The sequence below is a fragment of the Manis javanica genome, chromosome 3 (assembly GCF_040802235.1).
Source record: "Manis javanica isolate MJ-LG chromosome 3, MJ_LKY, whole genome shotgun sequence".
Lineage (NCBI taxonomy): Eukaryota > Metazoa > Chordata > Mammalia > Pholidota > Manidae > Manis > Manis javanica.
Genome location: NC_133158.1, coordinates 45,232,853 through 45,252,500, shown reverse-complemented (window position 1 = coordinate 45,252,500; position 19,648 = coordinate 45,232,853). Strand labels below are relative to the sequence as shown.

Sequence of the window (19,648 nt, the reverse complement as noted above, 5' to 3'; positions counted from 1 at the left end):
CGCCAGGCGGGCAAGTTGGGGCAGATCACAGGGCCGTGGGGGCCAGGCCAGGGGGGCCCACGGAGCCTGGGAGTCTGGCTACAAGCTGTAGGGCTGCTCCACACTCCCCACAGGGCCCTGCTGTGTGAGGGTGTTGTCAAGGGTCAGGTCGAGACTTGGTCCCCCAGGCGGCCGTGAGCCAAAACAAAGGCCGCGCCAACCCAGGCCAGGTGGCCCGGCCCCTGGAGCGGTCATAAGAGGGAGGGAGTGCCCTCCTAGACTGCTGCCATCAGGCAACTGGAATCCCCGCTGATTTCAGTGTCTGTCTCCCCACCCTTCCCCTCGCAGCCTTCCTGTCCCGCGCCTGCCCCTGGCTCTGGGTCAGCTCTGTCTTCCTCTCAGGGGTCGGAGCCCTGCACCTTGCTGACACTCAGGCCTGCCCAGGCCCCTCGAGCATCTGTTTTCTCTGCCTGGATTGTTCAATCAGAAGGTCGCTGGATCAGTGCATTTCTCCACCAAGGCCAGGAATCCTGGTGCCTTTGAAAGCCAAATGTGCTTTTTCAAAAGATGACCTTTGGCAAGGAACAATTTGTTCCTTTTCCTATGGCCTTAACAAGATATTAGGGAAGTGAGCAGAACAGCCAGGGCAAGAAGTGGAAGTAAACTTCGAGGGGAATCAAACAAGACTCACAAGGCTCAAATTTTAAGCAATACACATGAATGAATGTGCTGCTTTTCTTTCTTGCAGGAGTGGCCAGGGGGCCTGCCTGCAGGCTGAATGCCTCCCAGTACAGTAAGATACGTCCCACGACGGGGTCCCCAGCCACATAGACCCATGTCACAGCAGTCATGATCAAACACGCACACTGCAGGGCAAAGACCACTCTGAGGCAGCCTCCTGCTCTGCCAGTCCGTCACTTTCTGTGTAAGAAAGCATCCGACATGCAGAAATGGCTGGCATGATGTCTTCAACAGGTCAGTAAACTGCAGTACAGAACAATAAACTGCACAGTCAGCATGTCAAACTCTCATGGAAGAATCGCCTTCATTTAAAGACAAGCCCAAGACAGAGCCTGCCTTTCCCATTGGGTCCTCCTTTGCAGACCCCTATCCTGCTAATAAGGTTTCCTGTAATCACACCACTGGCCTAGGTGTCTGCTTTTCATCAGAAGCAGAAGCGTCGGCCCTTTTGCACTGGGGCCAGCTGGTCGGGATGCCTGGGGGAGGAGCTGTCAGTGACAAGCGGCAATCTCATTCCCTAATTACAGTGCCCGTGCTAAGGGCTCAGGGGACGCCCCGCATAACTGGGATGAAAAGTCTAACACAGCCCTGTCTGGAGATTTTCCACATTCACCTAAACCAGGGCCCGGGAATTAAAGTGTCTCTGACATTACGTTGCCATCAAATCTCCTGCACACCATTTGCAAAATGAAAATGATCCTCAGAACAAAATCTGTCTCCGTCTGAAACCTGCAAGGAACATCAAAAGCGGCTGAGTGACAGAGGTTTCCGTTAAATCCTACTGAAGAAAAGAGAGCCTCCAGGGGGAAAGGGGCGGACAGGAGCCCAGCACTGGGCAGAGCGCGGCTTACAGTTTCCCAACCATGATTTGGCATGCAGACTTTAGAAAACCCAAATCTAGACCTGTGTTATCATAGCCCCACTACTGTCCCCAACTCAAGTCTCAGACATCTAGAAGAATCTTTGCGCCACAGTGGGGGCACCAGCATCACTGAGCGGGAGCCAACACAGCACGATAGCCCCAGATTGGCCCTGGGCTTCTCTGCAGCAGGCCCCGCTCCATCATTCTTGCTGTAAGCTGACCCAGCACAACATAGGAAGGCATTGCGTGTCAGTTATCCTGAGGGAAAGGACAGGGTCAAAAGTCAGCCCAAGAGGAAATTTGGCCTCAGCACCCGAGGCCTCCCATCTTTGTCTCCAGGAAACCCTTCCAATAAATCAGATATTAGTGCCATGAACTCTGAGCGCCTCTCCACCTCTGAACTTGTCCAATGACACCAGCAAACACTTGGAGTCACTTACGCCTCAGGTACCCAAGAGAGGCCAGAGTGAGCGAGAGAAGGAACAGCTTTGCAAGGTCCTGGTGGACATTTCACGGGCGCATTTACTCACTGTTGGCATCTTTATGGCTTCCCCCCGAAGACGATCACTACGGTAATGGATGGCTTTGCCTTTAGCTGTTCAAAAAACAAAAAGGCTTTAAAAAGGTTTTTTTTATGTAAATCTCTTTCAAGCTTCACCTCAGTCATCTCAGGGAAAAATTCTCAATTGTATTGACCGGGTCTTTTCAAATAGATTGACTGTCATAAAGTTTTCTAAGTTAGACCCAAAAATCATGAAGCATGTAGTCCTTGCCAGAGCAAACACGGGCTTTCTGAAAAGAAGCTGACTTTTCCAGAAGGCTCTGAGGATCTCTGTTACATTGCTTCGGCTTTATAGAGGGGGACCAACAGCCATCTACTGCTCATAAAAAACTATTTTCCTTGATAACCTGGGGACTGGCCCCACCCCGCAAGGAGGTCCCCCAGCCCTTCAGAAGGGCTCCTGAGGAACCCATCAGGATGGAACGCCTGCCTCTCAGGTATGGGGTGACAGAGTTTTTTCACATGCCCACAGCCCCTAGCAAGCTCCACACCTTCCCTTAGTCATTCTCTCATTCATTTATGCATGCAACCTTTACTGAAACTCACTCTGGGCCAGGCACTATGCTAAGTGCTAAATGTATTTAATACAGGGTTGTACCAGTCAGGGTCCTGACCTCACAGGAAAATCTGCTGAACAATATAGGAGACCCTGCTTTAGACCAGGGGTCGGCAACTACAGCCCAGGGCCAGATCCAGCCTGATACCTATTTTTGTATATACCTCAAGCCTAGTTGTTACATTTTTAAGTGGTTAGAAAAAAGAAAAAGAAAAACAATGTTTCATGACAGTCTAAAATATTATGAAAGTCAAATCTCAGTGCCTGGAATAGTTTTACTGGGACACACTCATGGTCAGTGGCTTACATATCTGTGGCTGCTTTTCTTTTTACAGCAGCAGAGCTGACAGCTGCAGCAGAGCCCACATGGGCTGCAGAGCCTGAACATTTACCCTCTGGCTTTTTTACAGAAGGCATTTGCCAACCCCTACTCTGGACTGTCCAACAGTATAACATTAAAACATGTGCCCTCCAGAGAAATGTTAGGAAATAAACTTACCCTCTATGATACCATCCTGGTGGACACATACCTTTATGCAGTTGTCCAAACCCACAGAATAAAACACACCAGGAATGAACATCAGAGTCTCGGGATGATAAAGCTGTAGGTTCGCAGATTGTTAACACACATACCACCGTGGTGGGGGTGCTGACAGTGGGCAAGACTGCGGGGCCAGGCAGGGAGGTAGCGTGTGGGTATACAGGAAATCTTTGTACATTCTGCTCTATTTTGCTGCAAACCTGAAACTGCTTTAAAAAATAGTCTATTAAACAGGCACAGTTGCAGGGGGGCCATCAGGTGAGAAATTGGGGATCAACAGAGGTGAGGCTTAGAACCTCACCCCCCCTGTTTTGAGAGAAATCTTCTGCATCCGTGGATGTTTTGTTGCCCTTGTCTAGCTTGGATTAATACTTAGGCTATAGGCACAGACCTGATCATCTACATTTGCCCTCTTACAGCACTAAATTATGTTTTCTACCTTAATCTTGCATCTACCTACCACTTCAGCATTTTATTTAAAAAAGGAGGGAGAATTGCGGGATCCACATATAAATCAAGTATAAAAATAAAATGAATAATCATATCTGACTTGATTGTTTATAGTTCATGATGTGTGATCAAAACCGAAAGTTTCTGTGATATGACTGCCCTTGCACTGTTCACCATGTAAGAACTTGTTCACCATGTAAGACCTTGTTTGTTATGCTTCAGAAGATTGGAGACTGTTGAGAATTAGGCTTGGAGTTGATTAATGATTGTGCATTGAGTCCCCTATACAGAATTTTATTGTTGTTAACAACCATTTGATCAATAAATGTGAGAGATGCCCTCTCAAAATAAATAAATAAATAAATAATAAACTTTTTTTTAAAAAAAGCACATAGTATATTACCATGTGTGTCAGAGACAAGAAATGCGTGTGTGTGCGTCTGTATGCATATTGACATATATGCATAAAATATCTCTGGAAGGAATGATTGCAGTTGATGGCCCACAGAGAAGAGAATAGGATGGTTAGAGGCTTCACGGTAAAGGGACAACCTTTTGCAGTTTATTGATTTTTGAACCATGTGAATATATTAACCTTTTTTTTATTAAAATTATTGAGAAGTAACTTCTTTAAAAAAATGTGCTCGCTCATTCTGTGTTTCTTCTTCTGTCCACTCACCACTCTGGGAGCAGGAAGCATGTCCTATATTTCTCTGTCTTTGGCACAACCTGGCACAGTTCTAAGCACAAATATCTCTGTGGTGGCTTCCCTGCCAAACATCTAGTATTCGTTAGGAGGTGGCATTTTTCAAGGCCATTAGGAGGCACACGGAGAATGGCAGCTTCAAGAATATGTCAGGGAAACAAAGCCACTCATTACTCAGCACAGGCGAGGAGAGGTCTGGGGCATGGAAAACTCCCAGTGCTGGTGGGACACTGGCCCCTTGTACACAGCACCTTGATCATTTTTCTCTAGGAAAGAAATTTAAACTACATGATTGAATTACATAATGTATTATCTTCAGAGCATTCCACACTGTCGGGTGGCGATCACAGTGGTACCCCAGTCTGCAGTTGCTTTGAAGAATAAATAAGAGCCATTGAAAGAGATCATTAAACGAAAACTGTTCTGAGCGCAGGTAAGACAACTTCTGAGCGCGTTCCCATCAGGCCCACCCCTACCACTGGGAGGGCCTACAAACCACAAGCCTAAATATTCTAAAGTTATGAAGTTGAAAAACTGTTAGAACATGTTCTGGCCTTCCACCTTGATAAATATACCTCGTAAGCACCCGGAAAACCCAGGTTGAATTTAAAATCTCCGACTCCCAGGAGCTCCAGAATACGGTGGCCTGGGAGGAGCTGGCCCCCAACCCACCAACCCACAGCCCGCCCACCTGCTCTGAGCTGCCTCCCGCCTGGTCCTCTCTCCCCAGATCTGTCCCCCCTCCCCTGCTCTGTCCTCCCTCCCCTGCTCTGTCCTCCCTCCCCAGCTCTGTCCTCCCTCCCCTGCTCTGTCCTCCCTCCCCAGCTCTGTCCCCCCTCCCCACCTCTGACCCCCTCCCCAGCTCTGTCCCCCCTCCCCAGCTCTGTCTTCCCTTCCCAGCTCTGTCTTCCCTCCCCAGCTCTGTCCTCCATCCCCAGCTCTGTCCCCCCTGCTCTGTCCCTCCCACCCAGCTCTGTCCTCCCTCTCCTGCTCTGTCCTCCCTCCTGCTCTGTCCTCCCTCCCCTGCTCTGTCCCCCCTCCCCTGCTCTGTCCTCCCTCCCCAGCTCTGTCCTCCCTCCCCAGCTCTGTCCCCCCTCCCCAGCTCTGTTCTCCCCTCTGCTCTGTCCCCACCCCCTGCTCTGTCCCACCTCTGGGCACTTGTGGAAGTCCAGCTCACCTGGGCATCCCCCATCAGCCTCACAGACCACCATCCCACAGCCGCCCCCATGGCCTCAGAGTGCACAGCCTGCCACATGTCCCCCTTGGGGGTGCGTGCCCTGGGAGAAGCAGTCTGGGGACAACTAGGGGAGGAATTCCAGAGTCCCCAGTACCTGGAGCTTGGCAAAGAAGGGGGTCATGGGTCAGCCCCACAGACTTCTGGTCCTTCAGGAGGCCAAGGTGGGGCTTTTCTTGTCCAGGCCTCAGGGCAGAGCTGACTCTGACCGAAGCTCAGTGATTTGTGTTCAGAACAATCAAAATGACAGCAGCTACCTGGAGAGTGCTCTCAAAGTGCTGTACAGAGACTGATAAAGCTGGGACTGCTTTCTAAGGACAATGAACCCCTTCCTGCTCCTCCATGGAAAGGGTCTCTCTGCACAGGGCCTTAACATCCTGCTCTTCCCCAAGAGAGCAGAGGGCAGGTGCGCCGGTCCTGGGAACCACCAGCATGCTCCGCGAGAAGAGACTGTCTAAACAGGTGTCCAAGAATCCTCGCAGTGGTGGTGAGAGGAAAATACTTGGAAGGATTTAAGGAAATAAAGGCATCTGCTTAAAGAGCAGCTTTGATGGAAGCAACAAGGGACAGGTGGCGAGAAAAAAGATGAGTGAAGCACACAGGTGGGCAGCAGGGCATCTAGCGAGGATGCCCCGAGGGTCCTGGCTCCTGACCAAGGCGTGTGCAAGTCGCTTCTCCTTAGAATCCCGGCACAGAGATGCCACGGGTACCCGGCATGGCCTATGGGCTCTCTGAGCCTTTTGTCTCCCAACAGAATGACTGCAAAACCCAGCCTGTTACGGCATGTGGGTGAGTGTGATGGGACAAGACACAAGTTTCCTTCAGGGCCCAGGGACATGGAACAATGGCATCTAGTAACCCGATGGCCATGGGTGACAACATGCAAACTGCTTTGATGAGGACGAGGAGCTGGATAAAGAAGCTACTAATAAACTTTCCCCAGACACCAGCCCCAGCTTGGGCCACACGCTTTCCCCAAGCCTCCCCTGCTGAGGGATGCCCACTCCTGCCTCCGTCCCCGGCCCGGCGCCTTGTCTGGAGGTCTTGCCCATTCTGGGACAAGCTTGTTCATATGTCCAACCACTGCCCCTGCATCCTCAGCCCCTCATCTGGCCCACGTCCCACAGTGCCCACCGGGCACCACCTCCCACCAGATTCTTTCCTTCCCGCCACGTGTACAAGGCAACAAGGGGTAACTCCAGCTGCCCCGTGACTGTGACATCGACACTGAGAAGCTCTGGTCTGAGCTAAGAAACCTTATCAATATGCATAGTGACACGCACAAGGGGAACGCGCTAAAATAAACCCATGTAAAGTACAAACACAGGTTGGCTATTCGTGCTGCAGGTGCTTGCAGATGTTTATAAACACAGCCAAGGAAAAGTAAACTTCATGGCCCTTGGTCACTGAGGTGAGCAGGGACACTCCCCACTGGGCTTTGTTTTTTAACTTTGCCATTAAATGCTAGCATCCTTGGGTGCATGACTGATGGCAGATTTCATGCTGAGTATGTTCTTACATTCCCCAAATTATAATTTCTATGTTGAATCAGAAATCATTCATTCAGAAACATCCCTTATTGGCCCAGAGAAAGAAAATGCACTGCCCAAGAACACAGAGCCTGGGCAGTGCCCGACATGGGTGGGGGAGGGCACTGAAGAAGGACATGGCAGCCATGACACTACACAGCCAGTGTCCCCGGGCCAGCAACGTGAGCTACCTAGAGGCACACGGCTCCTGCAACATTTAAAAAGAAGTAAGAAATAAAGCTATTACATGAATACAGTCAACTGATCTTGCCATCCACCAAGAAGACAGATGAGATGGGGGAAGAAACAGTAACGCTGATTCATTTACCCCAGGCCTCCTGGATTCGCCATCCAAATAGTACATTCTGGATGCACAAGCTGACGAGGCAGTCCAAAAAGGGAAGAGAAAAAGGGACACCCTTGGACAAAACTTCAGTGGCCAAGCTGACAGGCAGACTGTATGCACGTCTGTGTGGGTTGAAATCTGTTTCCTCTGGGTTCAATGGATTATTAGAGTACCCAAAGTTTTCCCAGACACCTCAGACGAGTGTGCCACAGCAGTTAAGCTGCCTGCCATCTGCAAAAGGCTTGGCTTAAGATTTACTGGAGTTAAATATATTTTGGAAAGAGAAAACTAAGACTTACAATGTTTTTCATATCGGTCCGGCTCAGCAGCAGGAGGCCTTGGAGATGCTTACGGGTTCTCCCGAAGGAACGGGTTAGCGTGGGCATGCTGATGGCCCGGAACTGAAGAGCAGTCTGAGAACGGGCCATTCCCTAAGAAACACTTCACCTAATTTGGGATTGGCACACTTGAAACTTCACTGGGAAACCAAGCCAAGCAGCTGAGATGAATGCGCTGTATCATCTTCCCAAATGGCAAGTTATTTTCAGAAAACCAGACTCAAATATTAACTGAATTTCACACTCCCAGTTTCTTTAAAGTAAAAGTATCTGAAATGATGACAGTAAAACCTGAGGTTTTAAAGTCCTGAGTGTCTGCAGCGTCTTATCCTCTCTTAGCAAAATGTCCTGGCTGACCCGGCGTGTTCACGGGAAGGGAGGAGGACGGTTTGTCCATCTCCCGGCTGCACAGGTGTCGGGAAATAGTAACACGATTTTTACTGCCCATCTTTAGCTCAGAGTTACTTTTTATTCTTTCTTGAGAAAAACAAATTTCAGGAAGCAAAAAAGGCATAGCTGAATTTTATCCCCTGAACAAGGAGTCAAAAATCATTGTGTCTTCCTCATTTTTCTGCAGCAGTGAATGACAGGAGGATTTTCTCTTCTTCCAGAAGGAGTGTACTAGCAAACCAGCCCTCAAGAGGAGAATTAAAATCCTGATTTGTAACATTTGCTAATTTCCATGGTGTGATATTACTTATAATGATATTTATTTAATATTATTATTATTGTCCACACCATGTATTACTCAAGCAACATATGTAGATAATTTTATAAGGCACTGATAAAATTCCAGCAGGACAGACAATAGAAAAGGTCTCTGCGATTAAGCATGTCACAGTTGAACCAAAGGGGGGAGAAAACAATAATAAAGAACTCCTAAAAACATCAGCTTGGAATATTCTCTCTGCTCTAGACAAAACTTTTTAACAGTCATCACATCCAAGAGTGCCCAGGCCACACAACTAAGATGGTGCCAGGAACTGAACCATGTGGTTTGGGGATGATGGAAGAGAACAAAGTATGTTTAGCAAGAAGAAAAGGAGATACAGATTAACATGAAGTACTTTATAAACCGAAGCGCTTCCAAGAGGGTTGTCACTTGGAAAAGGAATTAGGAGTGACTTCCTTTTGTCCCAAAGACACAAACTAGGTGTATCCCAGGCACTGGACGGGTGTTTGAACTGGACACGGGAATCCATTCTGTGCGCCTTTAGATTTCTCAGTAAGCATACAGTATGAGTAAAAGGGTGTTCTCCTGGAGATGGCCTCATTTTACCTATTTAGACAATCTGAGGAGTGACAGAGAGTCAGTGGTAACATGCTACTGGAGTTCCACAAGCCACCTTGGACTTATTACGGCAGGTACGAGGGAGACCCAGTGAGCCCACTGGGGATGGCTCAGAGCAAATTTGTTCCATTCCTAGGGAAATGTCTTGGTAAATATTCTATATATTGAGTCACAACCCACCAAAAAGCATTCAAAGATCCTATAACATAGCTCTAAGAAGAACAATGGTTTCCTCTCTGGGGGTCGTTAAATGTTGTCACAGATTCAAGAAGCTCCCAGATGTGGCAGACACTCCCCCGTGCACACTGTCCCTCTCCTCCCACCCAGCCACCTGCCTCCCGAGGCTTGCACTTGCCCAGGAGCATAGCAGGCAGGGCCGCAGACTCTGGACCATGATCCACTGACAGTGGATTCTCTCTTCTCTCTCACAAATGACTATTGCTTAGTAGGTATCAAGTGTCCTCCACCAACTAACCTGCAGACCTCATAGTCAAACTGAAGACCTTCCAGGTAGTGTTTTTAAGCTGTCAACGGCATCCCTGGTCTTAGGATAATTGTGCAGACGTTGGACATTCCTCTGAATTGACGCTGAATTTACCTTTGACCAGGCCAGCTCAGCCAGGCAGCAGTCCTTTCCACATTCCCTCACCCTCCCCACATGGCCATCCCCTGTGTGTTGGGGGGGCCCCCTCTGGGGAGTCAGATCCTGGCCAGTGAGTGCGGGTGGCCCAGCCTGCCTGGGGTGGCACAGCCCTGGCTGGGAACTGTCCCTCCAAGTGCCGTGCCTCAGGGCCTCCTGGTGGCACTTACTCCTGCTGATCTCATGCTGGGAGGTGGCCCCTGTACTCGAGGGTTCAGGGTTCTGTGAGTGTCGTGTCTTCTCCTCTCAAAGATGACAGATGTGACACCCTAGAGCTTCGGGAGCTCTCGGCCCTTTGGGGCAACAGGGGGTGAGTGAAAAATGAAATCCCACTGGGAAGGTATTGAATGGTCTCCAAATAACACAGTGGGGCCCAACACAGAAAACCGGAGTGTTTTCTATGCACACAACTGTGAACCCACAGCCAGCTGCAGGGGGAAAACAGCAAGTCCATACCACATTTGCCCCTGGACAAGGTTTGCAGTCTCTCTGGATGTGGGCATCTGGAGGTGGTGGCAACTTGCTCAGCAGGATGGAGGAGCAGGAATGAGCCCCCACTGGGGCTGAGGTGCTATCAAGTAATCCAAATACTATCCCTACCCCTCTACCCCAGGAGGGGTGCATTCCAGCCTCTGAGGCAGGGGAGCTGTCAGAAAGTCACTTGGCTTCAGGGGAGAGGGGGAGGCTTTCTGCCAGCCTCACCCTGCCACCATCCCCAGCTGCAGTGTGCCTCGCATGCCCCTGAGGAGTGTCTCTGTGCTTCTCCTACAAAAGGCTTACCCCAGGCTCAGGGCACGGGAACTTCCTCCCTCAAGTCTGGAAAGTCCAGCACAGGGGCCTCTGGGAATGCTCTGTGCATGGCATGGCAGCACGTGGGCCCGTGGGCCCCTCCCCCACTACAGAAAGCCTCAGGGTCTTACCATCCTCAGCTCCTTGGTGGCCCCTGCCAAGGGCATGGACTGAGGATGAACTCTAGAGGCCAGGGGCCTACTTGCCACTCACCATGTCAGGCCCACTGCAAGGCCCTCATGCAGGCGTCATCCCCTCCACCAAGCAGTTTGTCCCAGAGACTCTTAGTCCCTGGGCTCCCAGGTACTCCCATCCCAACTACGTGTCTGCTGCATTTGAGTTTTTAATGAGTACTGCTTGTGATGGTTAATTTCATGTGTCATCTTGGCTGGGCCATAGTGTACAACTGTGTGGTCCAACACCAGTCTAGATGTGGCCATGAAGGTAATTTTTATATGTGATTAACTTTTAAATCAGCAGACTTTGAGTTAAGCAGATTTCCCTCTGCAGTGTGGGCGGGCCTCATCCAATCAGTTGAAGAGGAGAGCCTGAGCTCCCTCAAGGAAGAAGGAATCCTGCCTCCAGGCTGTCTTCAGACTCCAGAGGCACCGTAACTCCTCCCTGGGTCTCCAGCCTGCCCCCTGCCCTGCAGATTTTAGGTTTGTAGATTTTAGATAGATTAGATAGATAGCTGATGAAGGCGTAGAGATAAGGCCAAACATATGCATTTGCTATTTGTTCTGGTTCTCTGGAGAACCTGATATACACGCGAGACATACAGGCTCCACATAATGCTCTCTGGGGAGTAAGTCCCGAAGAGGCAGAAGCTGAGTTCCTGTGACCTCAATGAGCCCCATGGCCTGCCACAAAACAGATCCTCAATAAACACATGTTGGACAGACAGAGCTGCAGCCTGGGCCCAGACAGGGTGAGGTGCAGGAAACTGGAAGTGCAGGCTGACAGTCCTGAGCAGAAGGCCTCCCTGAGAGTTGCATCCCAGGCACCTGGGCCGCCTCACGCGTGCTCTGCAGTGAGAAGCCACTGGTCTACTTAGACACACAATGGCCCTCTCCACGCCTGGCACCCACGCCCCAGGGGGTCAAGTGCCTGGTACCATCCAAAGCTCCTGAGGAGCTCACTTGCCGTGAATGAGGTCTGGGAATCATCTGCAAATTTCAGTTGACCGTGCTCTCCCTGGAGAATCAGAACCTTCCAGAATCCTGCGCCTAACACTGTTTTGCCCAGAGGCTGGTGCTCCCTTCCGACAGCCAAAGGCCCCCCGAGCAGGCGGAGTCTATGAGCACACGGAGCACAGGCCTCACCCAGCCTTTCCAGCAATAACAGGTCCCATGAGGGGGGAGGCCTGGCTTCCTCTGCCCCAGGTTCACCCCATCCTGGGAGTACTCGCTGTTTCCTGCTAATCTGGGAGGCAACACCCCTCTTGGGTTCCAGGAATGAAACTTAAAACGTGTGAACACGTTGGGTGGCGATGCGAACCCCGGTGGGCAGCTCACTGCCCTCCACAGCGCCTCCCTTCTCCACACAGGCTTGGTGGCTCTTGGCTTTCCCTGTGAAACCCCAGCCCTGCTGTCCCTGGGGCCTTGAACGCTGGTTCTTCTTGAAGCCACAGCAACTCCCACCCCACAGGGTTCAGGCAAAAGCACGGAGTCAGGAGCAACACATGCGGGGGGGCCTTCCCTAGCCTCCGGCGGACCCCCGCGCAGCCTCCTCACTGCCCAGCGGCCCCTCCTCCCACCCCTCCCCTGCACCCGCCAGAGGGCGCCAAAGGGCAAACGCTTCTCGCTTTTCGGTTACTCAGACATTTGCGTGCATCTCAGAGCACAAGAGGCGACCAATGGAGCTCTTGGTTTATTTCAAAGAGTTTTGTGCCTCCACGTGACGTGTAAAGTACAGGGGCTACCAGGTCTCCCAGAGGACGCACCACTAAGATGAACAGGTGAAAGAGGCGGTTGGTAGGTCTAAGCGCCCCTGCAATGCTGGCAGGGCCATGAGAAACCCACAGGGCACAGGCCATCAGGCAGGGTGAGCGGCATGCGCTGGGGTGCCGCGCAGGTGGGGGGCTTGGTCCCAGGCCAGCTGGGCAGGTTCTCTCCACTCGTGGCCCATCCTGTCCCACAGAGAAAATGGGGCAGAAACCTCCCAGGTCCCCCACTGTACTCCCACTGCTCAGCTGAGGCCCACAGGCTGCCATACAGGGTGCTCAGGACCCCGTAAAACAGAGACCGCAGAAGGAAGCAGCTGCTGTGCACACCCACAGCCAGGAGCCCGCGCCCCCGCTGCCCCGCCCACCTTAACTCACCCGCACTGTGGGGAGGCAGCCTCGGCAGCTCTGGAGCTGAGCCCGGAGCCAAGCAGCAACCCCAACCCCCTCCCCGGGGCACTAGTCGTAGGCTGGCTTCCCCAAGAAGAGAAGCACCTGGAAGTGAGGGCGGACTGGGAGTAGGAGCCAAGGCTGCCAAGCCCTACCCGCTGGAAGCTTCCATCCTCCTAAACCTCACCCCCAAGGACCCTAAGTAGGCCTAGCTTTTCATCCATCCCCCAGGGAGACACCATCAGCTGCTGAAGGCAGCAAGGAGATAAGAACTAGGAAGAATGTGAAATTTCAATTCTTCCAAAATCAAAAGTGGATGGCTGATGTTATTAACCTACTTGGGCCACTCTAACAAAGGACCACAAACGCGATGGCCTAAACAACAGAAATTTAATCTCTCACAATTCTAGAAGTCCATGATCAAGGGGTCAGCAGGGCCATGCTCTATCTGAAGGCTCTCGGAGAGTATCTGTCCCAGGCCTCTCTCAGCCTCCAGGGGCTGCTGGCTGCCCTTGGTGTCGTTGGCTTGTAGACGCATAGCTTCAATCTCACACAGTGTCTCCCCTTCCGTGAGTCTTGCTTCTTCTCTTCTTCTTATAAAGATAACAGTGACACTGAGTTAGGGCCACCCTACTCCACGGCGACCTCATCTTAACTGATTGCATCTGCAGGAACCCCCACGCACTTCAAATAGGGTCACATTCACAGGTCCCGGGGCTATGACTTCAACATATCTTTTTAGGAGACATAATTCAACCCATAACACCTACAAAAGGACAAAAGGTAGATTTTCATTGGGGCTGTCAGTGAGAATGGGTCCAAGACAACAACAGAGTAATGCCTCAAATATTTTAAGGGAAAGCATTTTTAACATAAAACAGTACACTAATTAAATTATTACTTAACATAAGAAACATTATTCTCATATATACATGGTTTCAAAGAATTTACTCCTCAAAGCTCTCCTCGAGAAGAAACTCCAGAAGAAAGCAAAAAAGATATAAGTAGGAATCAGTATAGAATTCAGCCAAAGGAAAAAAAATGTGGTCAAAATTAGCAACGAGTCCTCTCAAAATTAGCAACTAAGTCCAATTCTTAGCGCCAGGCCAGGTTCCCAGAAGCAGAGCCTGAGACAGGGGTTCTTGTAAAGGGGATTTACAGAGGGGCTCAGGAGAAGCAGCTTGAGGGAACAGGACCAGGCAGGGAGGGTGTGGACGGCTAGAACCCAACTCTAATCAGCTCACCAGTAGTCAGTCACCAGCTAAAGACCACCCAGGATGGGGACAGACCACAGGGGACTGGGAGCTACCAGCAGGCAGTGTTCTCCAGCCCCTGGAGGGACCCAGTGGAGTACCAGCAGTGTCTAATGTGAACATAAAGCCCAGATGAAACCACAGTGAGCTGGTGAGGGGCGTGGAGGTGCAGGAAGGAGCAGGAGGGGGAAGGGGGGCACAGGGAGCCGAGATAAAGCTGAGCAGGGCCTGATAATTAGGGGTTACAGGCAAAGGGGTCAAGTTAGGATACAGAGCTTTAGAACTAGCTGCAGCAGGAAGGTTATGAGCCAGTCGTCTGGGCCCTTCGGGGCATCTCCTGAACCTTTGTCAGCAAGCTGCAGGGGCCGCCCTGCTTGTGTGGACAGTGAGGGAGGCTGTGCACGAAGCACGGAGGGGACTGTTGGAGAAAGGGAAGGTTCCTGTGGCCAGGATCCTCCCCTGGCCTTGGTCGGCTAGCTCACTGCACACGTGAGCAATGCATCATTATTAACTCTATATAAAGAGCTCCGCCAAGTGCTCTGGGCAACACGGTGGCACAGCTGCAAGGCTGCAGGAGAGCAGAGCAAAGGCTAGAGTGGTGGCAGCACCAAGAACAGAGGCCTAGAGTCAAAGACCCACTTGCTGCAGGCAGACTCGCTCTGAGTTAACAAGATTTTAGTGATTGCATGGAAATAAAGTTCGGTATAACCTCCCCAAGAGCATTTCTACTGTCATTTCTTCGGTCACACTGAGTCCATAGTGAACTTGCCCAGGGTTGAAACCCATTGGCAAGACAGGACACACACACATACACATACACCCAATGGGATGGTTCAGGAGTATGGACCCCTAGGTGGGCATTCTCCCCATCCGTGGTCCAGACAGCCACGTCAGCCCCAAGGCCACCTGCTCCCTCACCTGAGGACCACCCTGAGGGCATAAGGACTGCAAAGACCTCCTTTTCAATGCTTCCTAAGACATGGTCATTTTTAAGAAGGCTTAAAAGTATTCATGCTCTTAGACACAACAATTCCACTTCCAGAAACTTCTACCTCCAGAAACAGGTACTCAGATTTGTGTGTGCAGAAGTCCATCATAACACTATTTATAATACTTAAACAAAACCAGCCTGCATATCCAATCACAGGAGCTTGCTTAAACAGATCACAGCAGGCACGTGGGGAGCCAGCAGAGCTGGGGGCAGCCTGGCCTCCCAGGTCTGTGGAGGCCCAATGCAGCCTGAGTCTGTCCTGGCTCCGGGACCAGCAGGTGCCCCCCCCCACCCCCCAGCCCTGTGATGCCAACATGCTCAGTTCCATTTTCTCATTTGTAACATAAGGACAAAAATAATACCTTCCAGTTTCAGTCCCGTTAGGGGACTAGAAAATCTGGACAGAATTCAAGCAACAGCGGCTGGAGAGCTCTGAACAGAAAACAGCAGCAGGTGCATGAACCGAGGGAAAGGCCGGAATTCAAACGACCGCCAAACGGGTGGGGAGTCACACCCATTTCTTTTTCCCACCAGCTGCTTGAACTCAACCAGCCCCAAACCCTGAGAGAACCGCCAGAAACCTCAGCGGGCAGGGAGGGGGCTCCTGACGCCCAGAGAGCAGGAAAAAGCCCCGAGGACTTCCTCTTCCCTCTTCTCCGTTCTCTGGGCCGGTCCCCAAGCAGGCCCATGTCCGGGACAGAAATGAGGGCTGCAGGGGCCTCCACCCTGGGGGGGAGAACCCTATAAAACACACCCCCCTCAGAGCTTTGCAGAGGCTGCCCCCACCTGCCTGCAGAGCCCTGCCCCCATGCCCGCCGGCCCCCACCCAGCTCCGAGGTCCCTGGGCAAGTGCACCTAGTGGCAGACTTCCCTGCCTTCCTATCGAAATCCGAAGTCACTACCCCACTGCCACCCAGAGATTCTTGATTCTGGATGTACCCCTGGGAGCATTCACTGTCCCCATTCACTGGATTCCCATTCACCTGGTCCCCAGTGGGCCCTGGGTGTTGCTGAAGCTCCACAGGAGCTTCCCAGGTCCATCCCCTCGCTCTCCACCCGTGGGTGCTTAGCACCAGCTGCCATATCTTATCATTGCTGACTTGTGTATTATCTGTCCTCCCCGCCCAAATGTGAACTCTTTGGAGACACTTAGCCATGTCCATTTGATTTTCCTCTGTAGCCCCAAGGCCAGAAGAGGGCTGGGACCCAGGGGGCACTTTTAAACTGGTGTTCAGTGAATCAATACAGGGGTTGTTGGGATTTTTAAACAAGCATTTATTGCCTTGATGATGAAAAGTTAGTATAAAATAAAGTTATTAATCTCAGTTAGGAACACTAAAATAATAAAATCCAATATTAAGTGGTCATTGGGAAATCGAGGCATTTCTGCATTCCCACAGTACTGCAAAAGTAAACTGTTCAGGGCAAACTGGCCACATGTGATGCAATTTATAAAGGTAGTCGCACTTTTTGCTAAGACTCCAATGCAGTAATGAAATAAAGGGGAGGGAGACTGGATTAAAATGCTACAGCAGTGGAGTTTTAGAGCAGTGTGGATAAAGTGAAGGTTCCTGTGGCCAGGATTCCCACCTGGCCCTGGTTGGCTAACTCACTACACACGTGTGCGCAATTGGTTGCTATTGACTCTATATAAAGAGCCCTGCCCAGTGCTCTGGGTGACATGGGGGCACAGCTGCAAGGCTGCAGGAGAGCAGAGCAGAGGCCCAGACCAGCTTGCTGCCTGCAGACTCGCTCTGAGTGGACGGGATTCTAGTGACTGACCTGCCGCTGTGGGAATAAAGTTGGGTGTAACCCTTTCACCCCAAGAACATTTTACTGTCATTTCTTTGGTCACACTGAATCCATAGTGAACTTGCCCGGGGCTGAAACCCACTGGCAAGACAAGCAGGACACTGTCCTGCGTGACACCACTAAGGTGCGGACTGTCGCTATGCACTTACCGCAGCCACCAGGGTGAACCCTAAGAAACCACGGACCTGTGTTAACAATAACGTCTCAGTGTTGGCTCCTCAACTATAATGAGGGTAGCACATGAATACAAGATGCTAACAGGCATTTTTGCAGGGAGCACAGCGGCCCCTAAGAACTCTTCCCTTTCTGCTCATTTTCCTGTAAACCAATATTAACTCTATTAACTAGTAATTTTTAAAAATCTAAGCTACAGCACTGTTTATAACCATGACCACTGGTAACACCTTGAGAACCTCACAACGGAGACACGAGGGGGCAAGATGGAATGACGATGCTGGCTTCAGCAAACACAGTTCAGAAGCTTTCACCTCACACGTGCCGTTTCACTTTAGACTCCAAACCCAACCCCCGGAGGGAGGTGCGGTTGCCACCCCACTAGGGCAGAGAGATAGGAGGCCCCTGAGGGTCCCTGCCACCTTGGGGGCCCAGACCAGGGTCCATGAGCTCTCCCTGCACATCACCTCACACAGCAAAGGGACCTGAGAGGATGGTGCCCCCGGATGGGACGCCAGGTCCTGCTGGGCAATGGAGTATGAGCAGTGAGCACAGCAGAACTCAAGGGCAGTATCCCGGCAAGTGCTGGCAGACATTCTGAAGTTACAGAGGTTAGCAGAGTTTAATATTTGTCAGCTGACTGAGGTCTACTAAGTTGGCCGAGCTTCTAACTGTCACCTTTGAAGAGACCCAAGGCTCAGGGTCCTGGAAGGGGTCTTTGCCAGAATGCCCTGACTCACCAGTGGCTCCTGTGCTGTCTTTTCTTCCCTGGGGTGCATTTCCTCAAGGGACTGGCCTTCAGGTACAGGGGCAGGATTCGAACTCAGCCCCCACCCCCTGCCCACACGCCTTCCTTCCAGGCAGGCACTACAGACCCTGCAGCCTTAGATGAACACTGAATAACAGCAACAGTTTGCCAGTCAGAAGGGCTTATTAAAAATGACTCAGCCCCCAGCAGGGAAGCTGCCTGGTGACTCAGGCATGCCTGGCTCTCCTGAGCAGTCCGCGGGCGGCCAGCATGGGTGCCTATGGAAGGCTGTTGTGCTCCCCAGGTGACCAGGGAGAAGGAAAGAGCTGAGGGAGGGTGGCTCCTGGCACTGGCCAGTGCTGCCCACCCTCACGACTAGCAGGGCAGGCAGAAAGATGCAGTCACACAGGGGTGACCACAGTGACATCAAGGGTTAGCATTATCCCCATTTTAAAGAGTACGTAGAGCACAGCACAGGGATTACACTCAATGATACTGTAATAACCTGGCAGGTGACAGGTGGCAACTCCACCTACCACAGTAAACATTTCATAAAGTAACTGCTAAATCACTCTATTGTACACCTGAAACTAATATAATATTGTATGCTGACTATACTTCAATTTTTGTTGTTGTTGTTGTTGAGAGGGCATCTCTCATATTTATTGATCAAATGGTTAACAACAATAAAATTCTGTATAGGGGACTCAATGCACAATCATTAATCAACCCCAAGCTTAATTCTCAACAGTCTCCAATCTTCTGAAGCATTACGAACAAGTTCTTACATGGTGAACAAGTTCTTACATAGTGAATAAGTTCTTACATGGTGAATAGTGCAAGGGCAGTCATATCACAGAAACTTTCGGTTTTGATCACGCATCATGAACTATAAACAATCAAGTCAGATATGATTATTCATTTGATTTTTATACTTGATTTATATGTGAATCCCACATTTCTCCCTTATTATTATTATTATTATTATTTAATAAAATGCTGAAGTGGTAGGTAGATGCAAGATAAAGGTAGAAAACATAATTTAGTGCTGTAAGAGGGCAAATGTAGATGATCAGGTCTGTGCCTATAGCCTAAGTATTAATCCAAGCTAGACAAGGGCAACAAAACATCCAAAGATGTGGAAGATTTCTCTCAAAACAGGGGGTGTGAGGTTCTAAGCCTCACCTCTGTTGATCCCCAATTTCTCACCTGATGGCCCCCCTGCGACTGTGCCTGTCTTAGGTTGTTCCTCCCTTGAGGAATCTTACCCGTCTCTGGCTAACCAGTCATCTTCTGGGGCCATACAGGGAAATATAAAGTTGGTAAGTGAGAGAAAAGCAATATTCTTTGAAAAGGTTACCTTTTTACTTCTTTGCAGATTTATGCCCTATGTATACTTCAATTTTTAAAAAAATAAAAATATTTGCAATGAAAAAATAAAAAAAAAGAAGTTGTCTCAGAGGTCCAGAGTGGTTCAGTGAGTTCCTCAGGGCCACAGGCTATCGAGCACAGAAGCTCAGAGCCACATCTCCCTCCGAGAGGCCATCAGGACCACCCGTCTTGTTGGAGACCATGATGTGAAGCTGGACAAGGGCTGGGGTGCAGCCCTCCCAAGCCGTGGGTGCAAGGAGACAGTCATCTTCACAATCTTCAAAGACTTGTGTACTTCATTTTAAGAAAATGGAAGCAGTGGTGGAGTGCGGGGAGGGGGAAAGAAAACGGAAGACCTTGTTCCTGGCGAATTGAGCACATGGCCATTCTCCATGCACACCAG

General features: G+C 50.6%; 1 long non-coding RNA gene across 1 annotated transcript in view; it reads right to left on the bottom strand.

Moving 5' to 3' along the window:
• Positions 1-7,903, bottom strand: part of LOC108397585 (uncharacterized) — a 173,347-nt gene extending 165,444 nt beyond the window's left edge. The window contains exon 1 of the long non-coding RNA XR_012129122.1: positions 7,806-7,903. This is a non-coding gene — a long non-coding RNA (uncharacterized lncRNA). The remainder of the gene's footprint in view (positions 1-7,805) is intronic.
• Between the last annotated feature and the right edge of the window lie 11,745 nt (positions 7,904-19,648).